General features: G+C 41.0%; 1 long non-coding RNA gene across 2 annotated transcripts; it reads left to right on the top strand.

Annotated features, from left to right (window-relative positions):
• The first annotated feature begins 11,259 nt into the window (after positions 1–11,259).
• On the top strand, positions 11,260–15,522 carry LOC311101910. 2 transcript variants are annotated; one of them, XR_014609966.1, is made up of 6 exons: positions 11,260–11,476; positions 11,688–11,785; positions 11,954–12,003; positions 12,585–12,697; positions 13,453–13,549; positions 14,467–15,522. It is a non-coding gene; the product is annotated as an uncharacterized lncRNA (long non-coding RNA). The 2 variants fall into 2 exon arrangements; XR_014609967.1 differs by having other exon boundaries at positions 11,285–11,476; positions 11,685–11,785.
• The last annotated feature ends 6,648 nt before the right edge of the window (positions 15,523–22,170 follow it).

The raw sequence follows: 22,170 nt of genomic DNA, 5'->3' as shown, positions 1-22,170 counted from the left end.
TGGGAGAAACTATAGGAGGACCGGCTCATTGTAGCGGATGGAATAGAATAGATGGAGCGGAGTCAAACATGTGGTTTCTATATGTTTGATGTGTTTGATACCGTTCCATTTATTCCATTCCAGCCTTTACAATGAGCCTGTCCTCCTATAGCTCTTCCCACCAGCCTCCTCTGATACACACACAAACACTAGCAGGGCACCTTGTGCTGTCTTACCTGGGGTGCGGCTGAGTGTTCCATCACAGCAGGCCTGGTCATGTGAGTAACGCTGCCCCTGGCGAGATCTAGGATTCACACAGCAACGCTCTGTTGTTGGGTTAAAACAGGCACCTCGACCACAGGGCTGCTCCCCAGGAATACTGGAAGCATGTAGAGAGCGAAAGAGACAAACACACAAACACATGCACATAAAGACACACATAAACAAACAAACATAATATGTACACAAATACACATACAAGCACTGTTTTAAAAAATCATGTTAAAAAACATAATCCACCATCATGTTTCTAATTATTGCACCACTTGTCACGGATTCTGCCGAGACTGCCCTTCCTTCTGGCTCGGGCAGGCTTCGGCGTTCGTCGTCACCGGAGTACTAGCTGCTGCCGCTCTATGTTATATGTTTCTATGTTCACTTGATTGTTGTCTGTTGTTGCACACCTGTTCCCCATTATGTTAGTTTGTCTGCCTATTTAACCTGTACACGTCCACTGTTTGGTGTGCGTGTTTATTGTATGTACGAGTGTCTTTAGTGTGAGCGGGTTTTGCTCCTCCTTTGTTGTTTTGGAGGATTTTCCTTGTATTTCTTTACTACTCAGTAAAGTGGTTCTTCATCTCATTCTGTGTCCTACGCTTGACTCTGGCCTGTCGCATTCCACCAACATTTGTGACACCACTCTTGTTCTACAGACAAAGGTTTACAATTAAAGTGCCCACTTTAATTTAGTAATCACAGTGTCAATGTGGTCGTTGGCAGACCATTCAATGCCTCAGGCCTAGGCCAAAAGCTAAAACCCACAAGGAAAATAAAGCAATATCTGATAGTCATCATTTAAAAAACGGATGCCACCCCCATTGTGGCTTTTAGCCATAGGATATCAAAATTATTATTTTAAAACCTGACTGTTAATGAAATGGTTGACTTGAACATTGAATAAAGAAAGTGAGACATTATGAGGTTCAGTATATGGTTGAAGGCCAAAAGCAACCTTACCAGTTTGTAGAACTCTGAGAAATTCTCCTGGGCTGAAAAAAAGAAAGAACAAAATACACACAAAAATGACAAACTATCATAATGTGAAGTTTCATTACAACCACACAAAACTAGTAGGTTGCCTTTTTACTAACATTAGACCCTGATGACGCACAGCAGCTTGCATTGAGAGGCTGTGGGGATAGTGGTTCAGAATCTAAGCAGCAGCATTGGCTTTGCTGATCAAACTGGTTGTCTCCACAGCACCGGTGGTGACTGGACATTTTGGTCAGGACCTTCCTTCCTTCATGGACATTTCCACAGCAAAGCTGGTGGTCTTCATCGTAAAGGTCTGTGGGACAGGTAATAACAATTGATCAGATTTACTGTTTAAAGCACTCAAGTGCTTTCAAGTGCTCAAGTGTTACAAGCTTGACATTGTGAAGGGGAGTAAGTGAGCATAGAAGCCGTGAGGTGCACAGGGTTCGTACAGACAGTGGTAAGTCAAATTCAAGGACCTTCAAGTACTTTTTCAAGCACTAATATTTATTTTCAAGGACCATCAATTTGTAATAGTTCCTATTATGCAATTGTTTGATGACAGTATATCGCCACAACCTCATGAAAAAAAAAAACGAACTTACTATTCATCACTACCTTAAGTTCTACTCAATAACACGTGTTTCACTACTTATTTACTACACACGAGTGCTAAGTCAGTACTGATGATGTTGATTGATTTCCTTATATGAACTGTAACTGAGTAAAATCTTTGAAATTGCATGATGCTTTTATATTTTTGTTCAGTGTACATGACAATAATATAAAATGGTCTTGTGTTGAAATTGTCTTTATATTTAGCAAAATGTTTGCCCCACAGGCTGTCCCAACACATAATGACATGAAAGTGAATTCTGACAGTGTAAAAGGCCCTTAGTTGACTCTGAAATGTTGTCTTTGATTATAGCTAGCTAAGTCTAGCTAGTCAACTGCTCCTGCTGAGGTCAGGCAAGGTTCAACGTTAGCTTCTAACTTCATCCTTCTAGCCAGCTAGTTCTAGCTAGCTACCTGGCTAATAGCCAGAGCCCTTGAGCTACCTAGCTAGCTAGATATCTGACTTAAATATCAGCAACTATTTACCAGTTGTACACTCATTCTCTGAGAGTCAGGGGATTTTTGTTTGGGGGATGTATGTTGACATGACAGGAGTCGAGGGATGTTAAAAAAAATCTGACTGTTAGCGTCGTCTCTCTGCCACTTGCCACTGTAGATCTGAACTGAGGTAGTTCCTGTCAGTGTTGCCAACTCCTCAGTAAGGAAAGTAGCTATTGGCTGTCCTAAAAGTCGCTAGAAGTCGCTAAATGACGTCATCACCTAATTTGCATGTAATTGTGATGGACGCTGTAGGAGAGAGGAATAACACACCCTACATTTACATCCCGCCCTGAATGTAAGCCAGGGCGGGATCAGCCAGCGGCGGCTTCCCGCATGCACGATTTATTTTCAGTCTGGACACGGAGGGGTGAACATCTCCTCCTCTGACTGCAGCTGGGAGGGAATGCTGCGCGAGGACTGGTCCGCCTGTGAGTGCTTTGGGACGGGGGTAACAAAGCACCTGCTGCTCGTTGAGAAGAGTAAGAACGATACGTGCTTTCACGTCAGAGTCTTCAATAACACCAGAAAAAGTCGCTAGATTTGTCGCTAGTCGCTTCTTTAAAAAATTAGTCGCTAGAGGGGTCTGAAAACTCGCTAAATAGAGCGACAAAGTCGCTAAATTGGCAACACTTGTTCGTGTCACCTATCCTCCTATGTCGGGGGCGGAGTTTGACGTTGGACAGAGTGGTGAATGAATGCGCTGCTAACAAGGCAAATCCGGGGGAGTAGGCGAACATATGAGCATACGTGAATCATGATTAGCAGAGGTAGGCGCGATTAGAACTCAGATCAAGAAGCCTTTTGAGCGTTGATCAACGCTGGGAATGCAATAAGTGGGTAAACAATAATTAACAAAATAAAATGGTGCTATGTCACAAATAAAAAGGTGCGTAAACGTAACGATGTTTACCCTCCACTACATCCCTGGTTGGGTCTGGCAAAACCCATTCATAAACATCAATATCTTGCCAGGCATGATTAAATCTACAGTTGCCCGGCATTTTAGCTATTGATGTGACGTTTGGCGGCACTTATTCAGTCAATTCTGACTAAGTGCCAGTGTGTGTGGAATGAGCAAGCTCGCCTGGCAACCAGACACGTGAGGAAATAAAATGTTCTTGTCTGCCTGGAAATTAATTTGCAAGACCAATACATTTTCCTAATATTTTTCATATTAACATATTTGATCATTTTCTGTTCTTCTCTCATTTTAAGTCAATGACTTTTCAAGTACTAACTTGAGAAAACGTCTGATTTTCAAGGTACTCCAGTATTTCAGAGTGCCAAATTCAAGTACTTGTTGCACCTGAAGCACCTTGTGCGAACTCTGGGTGCAGGTGGGAAATTAGGTTGTCACAATGACTCAGCATGAGAGAATTGGGAAATATCTCCCAAACAGCTTTCGGGGTAGACAGACCTCAATGGGAACGACAGTTTAAGATGCACACTATGACACCACCTCTTTTTATGCCTTTGGGAAGAATAACACAAACTACTACATCAATGATGACACTAAAGAAGTCAATAGATCTGACATTACTGACCTTTTCCACAACACTTAGAATGGGGTTGGGTCCTGGTTAGGATCTGTGAGTCACAACACAGCTGGTTGAGTGGGTCATAGGCCCTACACCCACAGCAATCTGACACCAGCTGGCTCACATTCAGAGTCAGCCTACCTGCATCGGTTGAATCACAGATAAACACACACACACAAAATATAAATTCAAACTTGGGAGATGCTGAAAAAATAAATGTTTTCACAGTTACCAGGTTTAAGTGAATAGATGCAGTGGGATACTGCTAGGAGACATGACTCTGTCTATCTCACCTTCACAACAGGAAGCCTGGGTGAGGTTGAAGGCCCTGTTTCCACAGCAGGACAGCCCCGCCCCTTTATGCAGTACTTTTTCACAGCAAGTGTAATCTAGAATGCCATAATTCAGCCCGCTGCAGAGGTGACCTCTGGGAGACCTGAAAGGCAGAGGCTCATCTTCATGTCTAGAGGGCATTTTCTATATCTAAACTCAGCAAAAAAAAAGAAATGTCCTCTCACTGTCAACTGCGTTTATTTTCAGCAAACTTAACATGTGTAAATATTTGTATGAACATAACAAGATTCAACAACTGAGATATAAACTGAACAAGTTCCACAGACATGTGACAAACAGAAACTGAATAATGTCAAAAGTTACAGTCAGTATCTGGTGTGGCCACCAGCTGCATTAAGTACTGCAGTGCATCTCCTCCTCAAGGACTGCACCAGATTTGCCAGTTCTTGCTGTGAGATGTTACCCCACTCTTCCACCAAGGCACCTGCAAGTTCCCGGACATTTCTGGGGGGAATGGCCCTAGCCCTCACCTTCCGATCCAACAGGTCCCAGACGTGCTCAATGGGATTGAGATCCGGGCTCTTCGCTGGCCATGGCAGAACACTGACATTCCTGTCTTGCAGGAAATCACGCACAGAACGAGCGGTATGGCTGGTGGCATTGTCATGCTGGAGGGTCATGTCAGGATGAGCCTGCAGGAAGGGTACCACATGAGGGAGGAGGATGTCTTCCCTGTAACGCACAGCGTTGAGATTGCCTGTAATGACAACAAGCTCAGTCCGATGATGCTGTGATACACCGCCACAGACCATGACGGACCCTCCACCTCCAAATCGATCCCGCTCCAGAGTACAGGCCTCGGTGTAACGCTCATTCCTTCGACTATAAATGCGAATCCGACCATCACCCCTGGTGAGACAAAACCGCGACTCGTCAGTGAAGAGCACTTTTTGCCAGTCCTGTCTGGTCCAGCGATGGTGGGTTTGTGCCCATAGGCGACGTTGTTGCCGGTGATGTCTGGTGAGGACCTGCCTTACAACAGGCCTACAAGCCCTCAGTCCAGTCTCTCTCAGCATATTGCGGACAGTCTGAGCACTGATGGAGGGATTGGGCGTTCCTGGTGTAACTCAAGCAGTTGTTGTTGCCATCCTGTACCTGTCGCACAGGTGTGATGTTCGGATGTACCGATCCTGTGCAGGTGTTGTTACACGTGGTCTGCCACTGCGAGGACGATCAGCTGTCCGTCCTGTCACCCTGTAGCGCTGTCTTCGGTGTCTCAAAGTACGGACATTGCAATTTATTGCCCTGGCCACATCTGCAGTCCTCATGCCTCCTTGCAGCATGCCTAAGGCACGTTCACACAGATTAGCAGGGACCCTGGGCATCTTTCTTTTGGTGTTTTTCAGAGTCAGTAGAAAGTCCTCTTTAGTGTCTTAAGTTTTCATAACTGTGACCTTAATTGCCTACCGTCTGTAAGCTGTTAATGTCTTAACGACCATTCCACAGGTGCATGTTCATTAATTGTTTATGGTTCATTGAACAAGCATGGGAAACAGTTTTTAAACCCTTTACAATGAAGATCTGTGAAGTTATTTGGATTTTTACGAATTATCTTTGAAAGACAGGGTCCTGAAAAAGGGACGTTTCTTTTTTTGCTGAGTTTGTGTGCAGCACATATACTAGACATAGACATAGAGTGGAGTCACAATGCTCACATATACAGAGTCACATCATGACGAAACATCTTAATTAAAGAAAGCTAGTAGGATGAATTTGCCCCTAAACACTGATCTAAGGTCAGTTTTACATATCCCCACTAAAGAGCTGGGCCCAAGGGTAGCTTCTACCCAGAGCACAGATAATAAGGGTACTTGCTACACTCACCTGCCGTAGAACTTCCCAGCATGGGCAGAGACTGGAATTCCAAAACGATTGACCTGCCCTGTGAAACATGGAACATCCCCACGTCAAGAAAAAAGTCCTGCCTACGTATTCTGTGAAAAGCTGTATCTCAGGTCATGATGAATGCTATTAATCTAAGTATGATATTTGCAAAACGCTCACTAAGAAAATATTGGAACTGTAAATTGCTTTACAGTAAAAAAATATAAATAAAAAGTAAAGCAATTAATACATTGTTTTAAAATCACATTTTACAACTGCCGATACATTGACAGAAGTTGATTAGCATAAAACACATAAAGATAATTCTATGATAAAATGCCTGAAAAACTGAATAAGGTATTGTCAGGAAGCAACGGTATTTATGGCTCCAGTTAGCACTCCCTAAAGTTCTCTGCAGCTCCATAGAAGTAATTTGAATTAAAAAACCTTAAAATCAGGCTTAATATCCCCATAGCTCTATAAACCACACAGCCAGTAATATGCCCTAGAAGGTTATACTGTTTAGAGTAATGATGACAACTAATTTCACTGACTAATCTACACTCAACAAAAACGCAACATGCAACAATTTCAAAGGTTTTACAGTTCATTTAAGGAAATCAGTCAATTGAAATAAATGCATTTGACCCTAATCTATGGATTTCACATGACTGGGAATACAGATATGCATTTGTTGGTTATACCTTAAAAAAAGGTAAGGGCGTGGATCAGAAAACCAGTCAGTATCTGGTGTGACCACCATTTGCCTCATGCAGCGCAACACATCTCCTTTGCATAGAATTGATCAGGCTGTTGATTGTGGACCGTGGAATGTTTTCCCACTCCTCTTCAATGGCGGGAACTTGACCATGCTGTTGTACACGTCGATCCAGAGCATCCCAAACATGCTCAATGGGTGACATGTCAGGCGAGTATGCAGGCCAGGGAAGAACTGGGACATTTTCAGCTTCCAGGAATTGTGTACAGATCCTTGCGACATGGGGCCGTGAATTATCATGCTGAAACATTAGGTGATGGCAGCGGATGAATGGCACGACAATGGGCCTCAGGATCTCGTCACGGTATCTCTGTGCATTCAAATTGCCATCGATAAAATGCAACAGTGTTCGTAGCTTATGCCTGCCCATACCATAACCCCACCACCATGGGGCACTCTGTTCACAATGCTGATATCAGCAAACCACTCGCCCACACGATGCCATACACGCCGTCTGCCATCTGCCCTGTACTGTTGAAACCGGGATTCATCCATGAAGAGCACACTTCTACAGCGTGCCAGTGGCCATTGAAGGTGAGCATTTGCCCATTGAAGTCGGTGATGACGCCAAACTGTAGTCCAGTCAAGACTTTGGTGAGGATGACGAGCACGCAGATGAGCTTCCCTGAGACGGTTTCTGACAGTTAGTGCAGAAATTATTTGGTTGTGCAAACCCACAGTTTCATCAGCTGTCTGGCTGGCTTTTCAAATGATCCCACAGGTGAAGAAGCCGGATGTGGAGGTCCTGGGCTGGCGTGGTTACACGTGGTCTGCGGTTGTGAGGCCGGTTGGACGTACTGCCAAATTCTTTAAAACAACATTTGAGGCGGCTTATGATAGTGAAATTAACATTAAATTATCTGGCAACAGCTCTGGTGGACATTCCCGCTGTCAGCATGCCAAATGCACGCTCCCTCAAAACTTGAGACATCTGTGGCATTGTGTTGTGTGACTAAACTGCACTATTTAGAATGGCCTTTTATCGTCCCCAGCACAAGGTGCACCTGTGTAATGATCATGCTGTTTAATCAGCTAATTTATACACCACACCTGTCAGGTGGATGGATTATCTTGGCAAAGGAGAAATGCTCACTAACAGGGATGTAAACAAATTTGTTGACAGAATTTGAGAGAAATAAGCTTTTTGTGTGTATGGAACACTTCTGGGATCTTTTATTTCAGCTCATGAAACATAGGACCAACACATCACATGTTGCGTTTATATTTTTGTTCAGTATAGATTGCACATGGACTGTAAAGTCCATGGAGAATAAGAGCACCTCCTCCTAGCTGCCCACTGCACTGAGGCTAGGAAACACTATCACCACCGATAAATCTACAATAATCGAGAATTTCAACAAGCATTTTGCTACGGCTGGCCATGCTTTCCACCAGCTCTGCACCCTCCGCTGCAACTTGCCCATGCCCCCACCGCTTCTCCTTCACACAAATTCAGACAGCTGATGTTCTGAAAGAGCTGCAAAATCTGGACCCCTACAAATCATCTGGGCTAGACAATCCCTTTCTTTCTAAAATTAGCCGCCGAAATTGTCGCAACCCCTATTACTAGCCTGTTCAACCTCTCTTTCGTAACGTCTGAGATCCCCAGAGATTGGAAAGCTGCCGCGGTCATCCCCCTCTTCAAAGGGGGTGCCACTCTAGATCCAAACTGTTACAGACCTATATCCATCCTGCCCTGCCTTTCGAAAAGTTTTTGAAAGCCAAGTTAACAAACAGATCACCGACCATTTCGAATCCCACCGTACCTTCTCTGCTATGCAATCCGGTTTCCGAGCTGGTCATGGGTGCACCTCAGCCACACTCAAGGTCCTAAACGATATTATAACCGCGATCGATAATAGACAGTACTGTGCAGCCGTCTTCATCGACCTGGCCAAGGCTTTCGACTCTGTCAACCACCGCATTCTTATTGGCAGACTAAATAGCCTTGGTTTCTCAAATGACTGCCTCGCCTGGTTCACCAACTACTTCTCAGATAGAGTTCAATGTGTCAAATCGGAGGGCCTTTTTTCTGGACCTATCGCAGTCTCTATGGGGGTGCCACAGGGTTCAATTCTTGGGGCGACTCTTTTCTCCGTGTATATCAATGATGTCGCTATTGCTGCTGGTGACTCTCAGATCCACCTCTACGCAGACGACACCATTTTGTATACATCTGTCCCTTCATTGGACACTGTGTTAACAAACCTCCAAACGAGCTTCAATGCCATACAACACTTCTTCCGTAGCCTCCAACTGCTCTTAAACACTAGTAAAACAAAATGCATGCTCTTCAATCGAATGCTGCTGGCACCCGCCCACCCGACTAGAATCACTACTCTCGACGGGTCTGAACTAGAGTATCTGGACAACTACAAATACCTAGGTGTCTGGTTAGACTGTAAACTCTCCTTCCAGACTCACATTAAGCATCTCCAATCCAAAATCTAGAATCGGCTTCCTATTTCGCAAACAAGCCTCCTTCACTCATGCTGCCAAACATGCCCTCGTAAAACGGACTATCCTACCGATCCTTGACTTCGGCGAAATAGTCTCAAACACTCTACTCAGCAAATTGGATGTAGTCTATCACAGTGCCATCCGTTTTGTCACCAAAGCCCCATATACTACCCACCACTGTGACCTGTACGCTCTTGTTGGCTGGTCCTCACTACATATTCGTCGCCAAACCCACTGCCTCCAGGCCATCTATAAATCACTGCTAGGCAAATCGCCGCCTTATCTTAGCTCATTGGTCACCATAGCAACACCCACCCGTAGTAAGCACTCCAGCAGGTATATCTCACTGGTCATCCCCAAAGCCAACACCTCCTTTGGCCACCATTCCTTCCAGTTCTCTGCTGCCAATGACTGGAACGAACTGCAAAATCTCTGAAGCTGGAGACTCTTATCTCCCTCACTAACTTTAAGCATAAGTTGTCAGAGCACCTTACCGATCACTGCACCTGTACACAGACCTTCTGAAATTAGCCCACCCAACTACCTCATCCCCATATTGTTATTTATTTTGCTCATTTGCACCCCAGTATCTCCATTTGCACATCATCTCTTGCACATCTATCATTCCAGTGTTAATACTAATTGTAATTATTTTGCACTATGGTCTATTTATTGCCTTACTTCCATAACTTGCTACATTTGCACACACTGTATACAGTGGGGGAAAAAAGTATTTAGTCAGCCACCAATTGTGCAAGTTCTCCCACTTAAAAAGATGAGAGAGGCCTGTAATTTTCATCATAGGTACACGTCAACTATGACAGACAGAATGAGAAAAAAAATTCCAGAAAATCACATTGTAGGATTTTTTATGAATTTATTTGCAAATTATGGTGGAAAATAAGTATTTGGTCACTTACAAACAAGCAAGATTTCTGGCTCTCACAGACCTGTAACTTCTTCTTTAAGAGGCTCCTCTGTCCTCCACTCGTTACCTGTATTAATGGCACCTGTTTGAACTTGTTATCAGTATAAAAGACACCTGTCCACAACCTCAAACAGTCACACTCCAAACTCCACTATGGCCAAGACCAAAGAGCTGTCAAAGGACACGAGAAACAAAATTGTAGACCTGCACCAGGCTGGGAAGACTGAATCTGCAATAGGTAAGCAGCTTGGTTTGAAGAAATCAACTGTGGGAGCAAATATTAGGAAATGGAAGACATACAAGACCACTGATAATCTCCCTCGATCTGGGGCTCCACGCAAGATCTCACCCCGTGGGGTCAAAATGATCACAAGAACGGTGAGCAAAAATCCCAGAACCACACGGGGGGACCTAGAGAATGACCTGCAGAGAGCTGGGACCAAAGTAACAAAGCCACCATCAGTAACACACTACGCCGCCAGGGACTCAAATCCTGCAGTGCCAGACGTGTCCCCCTGCTTAAGCCAGTACATGTCCAGGCCCGTCTGAAGTTTGCTAGAGTGCATTTGGATGATCCAGAAGAGGATTGGGAGAATGTCATATGGTCAGATGAAACCAAAATAGAACCTTTTGGTAAAAACTCAACTCGTCGTGTTTGGAGGACAAAGAATGCTGAGTTGCATCCAAAGAACACCATACCTACTGTGAAGCATGGGGGTGGAAACATCATGCTTTGGGGCTGTTTTTCTGCAAAGGGACCAGGACGACTGATCCGTGTAAAGGAAAGAATGAATGGGGCCACACTGTATTCCCAAACAGTTGTACTAGCTCATAAGTAATAAGGTCATAACAGTCAAATGTCGTTATGCAGTTGACCAAACTATAAAGTGTTGAGCTCTGTTGAGATTTATGCCACTTTAATTGAAGAGCGCTCAATATTTTATAGGTAATTTGTGTGGAACGCTCAAAAAGTTTAGGAAGTGTCATGACGTTATCGACGTCATGACGTTCTGGTGGGTGGGTCATCTCTCCCTCAGGAAAGCTGAGTCAGCCATCTTGAATTTGCCGAGATGCGGGGTTGTTTGGGCCGCCCGTGTGGATGTGGAACACAGTTTAATTTGTTTTAATTTGTTTGCAATGCGCACTTTTATGCTGCCCGCTTGAAACCACCACCACCTCCGTTTTTATCATTAGTCTTATTGCCCTCGTTTTCTTAAGCGCCATCTTATCATCACCTCTGATTTGGTAAGTAACTCTGTTTTTTTTTCATTTTTTTTTTTCAATTGAATTTCGATAGTCTTAAATGTGGAACTGGGAATACATTTGTACAATGTGCACAGTGAATATTTGTTGTAAATAGTGTAAAAATCCAAGTAATTGTAACTTTAGAAGTTGTTAAATATGTGCTAAATACGTTACGTTACTTCATCTTACAACGGTGTAACATTATCAGCAGGTTTCCTGGATGAACTACATTTCCCATAATGCATGTTTGCCCGGGACATTGACGGTGGAGGAAGGTCCATGAGTTTTCGCTGTTCGCCGGTAATGCAAGTGCGTACTGTGATTATACTTATTTCAATAAGTGTCTGCCTTACACAGTAAATATTTTACGTTATCGAGCTGTGTGTACGTGTGTGCTAGCGTGAAACGAACAATGCTAAACAACATAATGTGAGTGTGTTATCATTATGCTTACCAGGCCTGTGTATTTCTTCCTAGGCTCAAGTGTGTGGTTGTGAGATCATCTCGAAATCCTTTTAACAGTTCAGGTAGGATGTATTATGAAATAGTGTTACTAATGTAATACATTGCTAAAACCAAGTATAGAGTGTATTTGTTATAATTCATTGGTATTAGATTTAAAAGGTGATCGAATAGCTCCTGATTTGTAATGTCATTAATGCATTTCTTTTGAAGCAATGTTTTTAAAAAATGTACAAGTGAATAGGTTGGTTTACTTTTAAGTTTAAATTTCCCACGTATCTCGTTAAAGTTTTGACCAATGAGCTAACTTGTTAAGTTGTGGCCAATGGGAGAGTGGACTGGTTGCCGGGAAAGAAAAGGGAGGGAAAAGTTGAAAGAAGGGAGAGGAGAGACGTTAGTGGGGTTGGTGAAGGAAAAACGACCAAAGGAAACGATAAAGAGAGAAAAACAGAGTTTTTTTAAGGGAAATCCTGATTTTATTTCTATAAGAGAGTGTTTATTATTTAGTTAAGAAAGACCAAGTGGAGACTGAAGCTGCCGTCGCATTGTGGAGACATTCGCGACATTCGACATCCTAGAGGTTAGCCTAGCATCGTGCAAGACTTGGAGAGAATTGCTTGTGACGATCAGTTCGGGTTTCCAACAGATGTCTGTTGCTGCTACCGAGTACTGGCTGCATTGATAGCTGTGTTCGCGGTGGATCTTGTGAGGACACCTGCACGGAACTACTATATTTTGCTGAGGCATTATCTACAAGTAGTGAGTAACTACAAATGTGGGGTGGACTTCGGGACTTTATGTATGTCGTCATTTTTTTTATGAGCTCCAACGCGCGCCCAGGGTTTAAGCAAGCTTGCAAATAATTTGGACATGGGGTTGTGGAAAAATCATTGGGGTTTATAATTTGTATTTCTTTTGATGTGATACATTGAACATTTGATTAATATAGATCTTGAACCTTATGTCTGTTGTATTGGTGGAGTCATTTACTGTTTCAGTTTCATTTAATGCATGGGAAAGCATATCCTTACAACAATAACCAAGTCTATAATCATTCTATCTGAAGTTAATACCCTATTTGTCATTCACCCTAGCAAGTTTACAATAGGGATTCTTATTGGAGATGTCCTTCTCACCTAATATCCCATGCTGTTCAGATATTCTAAATAAGGTAATATCGTGAGAGTCAAATTCGAGCCTGGTGAGAGGGTTACACTAATAATTGGTTTTATTTTATGTGTTTCCACAGTCATTCTTTTGCTATTTCTCTAAATGTTTTTATCTCAACTGTGGGGTCAACAGTTGATCACTTGAACCCTTTATTAATACTTTGTTAAATACAAAGAACAACAACAGAAATAGCAGATCTATAAGCACACAACTTTGATGCTTTGCTTGTTAATAACTAACTTGCTTATCTTTTAACATTTTCATTTTTACTATAATTAGTGTACAATGAATGTTTTTGATATTTGTGTAATTATTATTGTAATGGATATTTTTTGTCCATGTAGGAACAACGTGATGTAAATATGAGACGGGCCCTCGTCCTTCGTGCACTTCCTGTGTACCTGCGTGAAGATGCCTCCCAAGTTTTTCAGGACCTGTAATGTAAGTGTACTGGCCTCACTATCAATCCCTTTGCTTAGCTATTCAGTCAGCTTAAACATGACATCACTCAAAGAACTCTAGGAGAACCAGAGGGGCATTCCAGAAAGCAGGTTATGTGAAAACCATCAGTATAGCCAATTGTATTTTTTCCAACAACGTAATTTCAAAGTCCGTGTTTCTAGTTTGTCGCCGCATTGAGTATGAGATAAAATGTTTTTATATTTCATTTTCAGCCGATTTTAAATAAAACAAAATAGCCTAAAATAAAACATTGAACAACATTCAACCACTTCCTTAAAGGCTAATATAAAATAAAGTGATGTTAAATTCAAAATGAAAAGACGACTGCATCTGAAACTCTGTCAGTGATTTATATAACAGCCGCAGCCAGAAAATGTCTGCTTCCTGTTTTCTCCCGTTGCCATGGTGAATAACCGTATCGGAGCTCCATTGATGATGGCTTTTTACTAGTCGTCAGGCACAAGCTCAACTCCGAGTTAACGTACTCTGAGTCAACTTACCTAACTCAGATCAGCTGTTCTGTAACTGAAAACTCAGTTTCACTTCACGGGATAAGTCAACTCTGAGTTCAGGGTTAGGCTCAGTTTGTTGAACCTCCTTTCTGGAATAGCCCCCAGAACCTGTTTATGAAGTTTCCTTGAGTTGTTATTCTGCAAACTGACATGTAGAAATTACATAAATGAAAAGGTAAGTATAAAGAATTCCACTAAACAAAAAGTATGCTTACAGGTAGGTGTGAAACTAACATAAAATAATAAGCATGTGTAAAGAAAATAGTTTAAACATGTAGCTTAGTTGCAGTCTAAGTGCAAAGTGACCGTAATGTCTAGACATCATTAGCATGATTTGTATCCTTGAGGGGCTGAACTCATTTTTGTATTATTTGTGTTTTATAGTCAGCAGATGGTCCAGACCTCACTGACACTCCGGTGGCTCTCCTGACAGTTGTCACTGATGATACTACTGATGCGGCCCTCTTCAGCCCTGAGAGCATCTGTATTGTCGTGGAAGATGAAATACTTGTGAGTGGTCCCACAAACCTGGCTGACTCATTTCTCCTGCTCTTTGGGTATGTCTATGCACTAGACCTACAGTACCCAAAGAATCTTGAGCTTACATTCACATTTATCCAAAAAGTTGTGATGTGTCTTGAGGACAACAAACCACTGAAAGGCCGTCTACTGACACTGAAGAATGATTTGTTCAATGAGTGAATCACTCAGAATGGACTATTTGTTGAGCTGAGTATTGAGGATGTTTTTAGTTTTTTTCCCCTCTTTACAAATGTAATAATTTGCCTCTTCTACCTCATGTTTAATATGTTACACTGTTTGCCTCTTCTACCTCAGATTTAATACATTGATTGTTAATAGATAAATATCACAACATTGACGTATTGCCAAGCCCAAGTTTTTGTACTGTACTTGTGGGAAACGACTGTTGAATTCATGCACTATACATGTTTAATGTTGTGTGACCTAATGCTTACCTTGATGTTGCCAGTTGAAGTACGGCACAGTAGAAACCAGTACTTTTATTTGAATGTTTTATTTAAAAAAAGTGAGTTGCAGCCTTCAAGGTACAGTAAGTGCCAAAACGTTTTAAATGGCTCCACATTCTAATAGTTGTCATTGCTGTTGAGGATGGATTATAATTAGAATCTTATTGAATTTTATCATGAAGCCTTTGTGAGTTTTTATCATAATGTTTACTGAATAGTGTGATATGGAGACCCAAAATACTGAATCTACCCTCTGTAGCAATGACCACTATCAGAATATGGAACTATTAACACTTAATGTACTTTAAAACACATTTTGTTTTTATGGAGTCATTTCCTTTTCCTTTTTTGTTTTAATTTATGACAAGCACTTTGTTTTGACTGAGCTCCTTTTGATTCGTGCCTTTTTAAAAGCACATTGTGTTGAATAAAAAAAAAAGTTAAATTGTCACTGTGGTGTCACTTTCATGTTTTCTAACATTATTCGCTGATTATAATTGTGTAATGGACCGACATCAGTATTTCAGTTTAGAATTAATTTTGTTTGCATGTCCCACATTATGAGTTGAAGAATATTGAAAATTTTGAGTGTATTTCACACATTATATGAGTTGAAGAATATTTAATATTTTGAGTGTATTTCCCACATTTATGAGTTGAAGAATATTTAATATTTTGAGTGTATTTCCCACATTATATGAGTTGAAAAATATTGAAAATTTTGAGTGAATTACTCCCTAATTATAAGTTGAGGAATATCAATATTTATAAGATAACATTGAGATAATTTAAGGCAACTGTAAATATAATTTTTATTTTATGTAAACTTAAAACATTTAAAAACATCACTAAAATATTTTTGTGTAATCTGTTACAAAATAATTTTTGAGTTATGTGAACTTATTAGGGTTTACAGTGCATGTATCGTGAGATTTTGAGTGAAAACCTCCTTCCATCAGCAAGGTCATTGAAGATGAAACGTGGCTGGGTCTTTCAGCATGACAATGATCCCAAACACACCGCCCGGGCAACGAAGGAGTGGCTTCGTAAGAAGCATTTCAAGGTCCTGGAGTGGCCTAGCCAGTCTCCAGATCTCAACCCCATAGAACGTATTTGGAGGGAGTTGAAAGTCTGTGTTGCCCAGCGACAGTCCCAAAACATCACTGCTCTAGAGGAGATCTGCATGGAGGAATGGGCCAAAATACCAGCAACAGTGTGTGAAAACCTTGTGAAGACTTACAGAAAACGTTTGACCTGTGTCATTGCCAACAAAGGGTATATAACAAAGTATTGAGAAACTTTTGTTATTGACCAAATACTTATTTTCCACCATAATTTGCAAATAAATTCATAAAAAATCCTACAATGTGATTTTCTGGAGAAAAAAAATCTCATTTTGTCTGTCATAGTTGACGTGTACCTATGATGAAAATTACAGGCCTCTCTCATCTTTTTAAGTGGGAGAACTTGCACAATTGGTGGCTGACTAAATACTTTTTTCCCCCACTGTATATATTTTCTGTGGTATTTTTGACTTTATGTTTTGTTTTACCCCATATGTAACTCTGTGTTGTTGTTTTTAATCGCACTGCTTTGCTTTATCTTGGCCAGGTCGCAGTTGTAAATAAGAACTTGTTCTCAACTGGCTTACCTGGTTAAATAAAGGTTAAATAAAAAAATATTAAAAAAACATATCCCTATACAAGCAGAACTCTGTTTGGGATTCTAAACCAACATGATCCACTGCATTCCTGTTTGACATTTGTTTTTCAGGAGGCATGTCAGGGAAGTTAGTTACGATGCACACAGGTAAAAGTAATGCCAGATGTCCACCAGATGCATATGCGTTTTGTTTTGCCGGATATCTAGCCCGCATTTGCCGTACTTGACACACATGCTTCGCTTTTCAACTAGCTAAAAGCTAGCTAGTTGAAGTCGGTGTGTGTACTTCCATTTGTACCACCAATCAGTAAAGCCACGCACAACTTCAAAATATTGAACGCATGTGGTACACAGAACGCACCGCAGCCTAGTGCGGCACCCCCAACATAGCGTTGCGGACTGCTCCATTGACAATGAATGACTTCCGCTGGAAGGCAAAGCGTTTGATGCATCTGGTGGACATGAGGCGTAAGACGATACACTCAGGTAAGGCATCCTGGCAAAATAAATAGTGGGGGTACAGCGTACCGGTAAAACATGAGCCTATAATAATTCAAACAAAAAAAGAAAAGGCATGAAAAATGTACGAATGGACTTGAAAACAGGTGGTATAGCCTACGCTCCAAAATGCGATGTGGTTCAACTAAGCTTCCCCTTAAGTAAATTGAATTAAATTGGCAATATTGTAAATTAATTAGCCTATTCCTGTTTATACATAAATAAATAAAAGCATTCAAAATAGGATTCTACACCAGAAAGCATGATTTGACCACAGAGGATCATTAGCTTACTGAAAAGAAAAGAAACTTTTGATTGTTTTAAATTACATTGCCTAAAGTCTGAAGGGCCGGCAAATTTGGGCAGCACACTTGGCAAATACCAAATAGATGATTGATGAGTTGCGAAAAGTAGAAAGGCCGAGCCAGGCATATATTTCCATATAAAATCCCTGGAAAACATAGTTTGGAAAGCAAATGGCTATTATAAATTCTCAACTTAATTGAGAGAATAGTATAGCCCATCTTAGGATATTAGCACCAGCGGAGAGCATCGGCCATATCCAATATTTTATCACGGTTGGGTCAGTGCCAATTGAAAGTTTGTTTCTGGACAATCATTTCCTAAAATTGGTCACGTCAGGTTAGATGGATGTCATGTTCTACTTGTGTCTCCCCTTCTCGTAGGCCTATTATATAGATCAGACAACAATGTTTTTATTGATCTGTTTGTCAGTGTCAGCAGATTAGGCTACCCTGTAATTTTTGTCATATAAAAAAAAAAAATCTGTCTCCAGTCATATAAAGTGTAGTAGAATTGAATACATTTGTGTATAAAAGGCCAAATTCTTCCCATGCAAAGAAATAATATATTATTGTGGTCCTCTGTAGCTCAACTGGTAGAGCACGGCGCTTGTAACGCCAAGGTAGTGGGTTCGATCTCCGGGACCACCCATACACAAAAAAATAAAATAAAATGTATGCACGCATGACTGTAAATCGCTTTGGATAAAAGCGTCTGCTAAATGGCATATTATTATTATTATTATTATTATTAGCCTAAATGATGACGATCCAATCTATTGATCACATTAGGAATAGTAGGCTATCTTACATAAGTCTGCAAATGTGATGGCGCATTGAATGCTTAATGTAAAGGTGCATTTTTATGTTGAACATTAGCTTCCCCAAACTTGAAACACGCCACCTATTAGTGGACGCATAAGGGATTCTATATATAATTCTATGATTAGGCCCATAAAAAGGTCCCGTAACAGGAATCAATTAATTATACTTTCATCCCTGATGCTTAAACGCTGAAATTAAAAACCACAAAGCGATAATTCACAATGAATTCTGCTGTGGCTTACTGTAAACGAAGAGGAGCCCACATTCCAACACACTGTTCACACCTCAATCTGAGAGGCAGAGTAGTAGCCCACACAGCCCTACACCTCTCAACAGCTGCCCCATTTCATTCATACAAACAGATGCAAGAGATGATAGTGCTTTCCACTTACCATGAGCGTTGTAGCAGGGTAGAGTCAGAAGAACTGCACAAATGAAACAAACAAATGTTAAGGAAAGAAAGTCCAGAGATTGTACAAACAAATTCTAGCAAATGTGCAGAGTTTGATAGGGATGCTCACATACCAAACACCAGTAGCTGAGTGGGCATGGTGACTCTTTCCATAAAGCAGTCTCATTAATAGATGGAAAGACTAAGATGCACTGACATAAGTAGTCCATTTCAGCCACACCTACAAGTACCACCCTTGACAATATCCAGTTACCTAGCTTTCCCAAAATGACCATAGTATGACCCCATCTCAGTCATAAACATGTTGAATGAGTCATTGTCTTGCTGGGACCTGCTTTTCCAGTTATAGTTGGTGAAAATGTAAAGTGAGAAGAACTGCATTATTAACTATTTTGTTAATTTCCGCCTAATTGTTACTCATGTCATATAAAGGTGATTCTACAACTTCGGGCACTTCGGCCCTGCAAGCTTTCAGAAATTGAAACTTATTGAAACACAATTTTACCAGTATTATAATTGTCTTTGATTTGTCTAGAAACAATATCTGACAATGGCTGCAATCATACTATTCAGGAATGTATATATATTTTTATTTTTTCCCCGGACAGCCATAGACAAATGTCATTTCCATCATTAAACATCCATTTTAGTTGAAAATGAAATATCATACAATTTATTTAACACATTTGTTATACATTTGTACATTAACTTGAATATTAAGTGATTAAGGTTTTTCTAATATTCATAATTCAACACAACACCTGAGTGTATAAACTTGCCTTGATGACAGCTGAAAACATTTATTTATCATGAAAAATAAGATATTTCCACCCAACCTTTTGTGAGATTATGATAACAACCATATGATTTCCCTATCTAATGCAAATCAATGTAAATTATACATAATATACAAATTTACCTCAAAAATATGAGTTGTGGTGGAAATGAAAAGGTGTGGTGGAAATTACATCTATAATTTTTTTTAGTCTGAAAATAATATTTTATTGCACACATTTTGAACAGCAACCATTGTTAAACATGTAATTAAAATAAGACAAAGATGCCAAAACACTGGAACTAGCACCTTTTCAACATGAGAACAATTTTTTTTGTCATTGACTACACTTAGATGCAACAACTAGAACTTCTAGCACCTATTGTCATGGCTCTAGAGGGCGGCAGAGACCTGTCATGGTTCCACCTGTCACCAGAGGGCAGCAGAAACTGTCCTAGAGACTATATAATGACACAAAGGTGTTTTCTATTACTAATAATGATTCCCTTTTAAGAGAGGTGTGTTTCTGTTACCCTTCGCTGAAGCTTGATTCATTTGCGCTTGTCTCCTGCGTAAGTTTAGATTCCTGGTATTTGTTGTTTTCCCAGTGTTACTTTGTACCTTCTGTTTAACCGTTTCCTGGTAAAGTATTCAAGTTTATCCTATACCACTGATTCCCCATCTGCTTCTCTTCTCTGCTCCTGGGTCCGACCTCATGTCACACCTATATATTGAGTGAAGAGTTAATTGAGAGCTGCGTATGTTCTATTTAATGTATGATTTTATCTCCTGCTTTGTATGTACTGTATAGTGAGTTTCCAAGGATATCTAAGGCAGAGAAAGAGAGCGAAGTTCCTCCCAGACCAAGGCATGCAGCTCCATGTGGCTTTTAGTCACTGGATGACGATGTCGTTGCTCATCAGCTGAAAGAAAATGGTTGGGGCCAACATGACTCTTGTTTTTCACGAGCACCACTGCGTGAACGTCTTGCACGATGCCAGGGTAAATGTCCTGATTATACTCCTCCAAACACCACTTTCCGATCAATCCAACTTGGTTTAACTCTGTTTTTTCAACCAGTCACAGTCGGTGGGCTGAAACAGCTGCAGTGATTTGGAAAGTAACAGAAGCAACTGAGTATCCTCCAAGTTCTCTCTCCTGGACTGTCGGAGATCTGGAAACACCAGAAATTCTAAAAGTTATGCACATTCGAAATATGTAATGATAGCATAGTCTAGTGATAATATGTTTGTATAACAAATGTGAGATTTTACATAAAATAACCCACAACTATTACCTGGTGTATCTTCATTGTCCCATGGATTTTCTCCAGGTGATCTGATAGGAGGGCCTCCAAGCTCTCTATCTCCTCCTTGAGATATAGAAGAGCTTGATAGCTGACTGATCTTTTGACAGTTCCTCAAATACAGTTCTTCCATTTGGGAGGTCCTTGCCTTGTGCCAAAATTCTATCTGCTCTTTATTTCACAGCTGATCCTACCCCATCAGCTGGGCCCTTTCCATGTCCGGCTACTAAGAAATTCCATGTGACTCTGGAAGCCCATTTCAAAGGGAAGGGTGGAGAGATATACATTATTTTTAGACCTATACTGGGTTGTAGGCCCATCACTCACAAAGTGTATAGCAGTAGCCGATGGGCAGAGCTCAAGGAAGTAGGCCAGTGTTTTTGAGAGATGGGCCCAGATACCAGAGGGGTCATGCCGCATAGAAGAGGTCTGTGAGCAAAGGGAAACCGTATAATTTGTGGTACATATATCACAGGTGTGGAAGGTCACCTGCTTGTGAGAATCATCAAAGTGAACTGCCTGGATTTCACTGGTGTATTTACACAGGTAAACCCCACCTCTTTAAGGAATACCTTGGATAGGATAAAAGTAATCCTTCTACCCTACCCCACCCCCCCTAAAAATAAATAATAATAATAATTTGATATATTGTAATGTGGTTGTCCCACTGGCTATCATAAGGTGAATGCACCAATTTGTAAGTCGCTCTGGATAAGAGCATCTGCTAAATGACGAAAATGTAAATTATTCCATTTTTCTTCAGGTTCTCACAGCACAAAGACTCAATAAGGTTCTCAATGTTGCTGCAGCTAATCACTTTGATACTGTAGTTTGTCCGCCATGAACTGGAGGTTGGCATGGGTTTTGCAGAGGTATGTGTCCCTATCCTGGACTGTTGTCATGACGACCCAAAAAGGATGTACACTACCGGTCAAAGGTTTTAGAACACTTACTCATTAAGGGTTTCTCTTTATTTTTACTATTTTCTACATTGTAGAATAATAGTGAAGACATCAAATCTATGAAATAACACATTTGGAATCATGTAGTAACCAAAAATGTGCTAAACAAATCAAAATATATTTTATATTTGAGATTCTTCAAATACCCACCCTTTGCCTTGATGACAGCTTTGCATTCTCTCAACCAGCTTCACCTGGAATGCTTTTCCAACAGTCTTCGTGGAGTTCCCACATATGCTGAGCACTTGTTGGCTGCTTTTCCTTCACTCTGCGGTCCAACTCATCCCAAACCATCTCAATTTGGTTGAGGTCGGGGGATTGTGGAGGCCAGGTCATCTGATGCAGCATTCCATCACT

The sequence above is a fragment of the Coregonus lavaretus genome (genome assembly GCF_964263955.1).
Source record: "Coregonus lavaretus genome assembly, chromosome: 26".
In the NCBI taxonomy this organism is placed as follows: domain Eukaryota; kingdom Metazoa; phylum Chordata; class Actinopteri; order Salmoniformes; family Salmonidae; genus Coregonus; species Coregonus lavaretus.
This window is presented reverse-complemented; position numbering and strand designations above follow the sequence as displayed.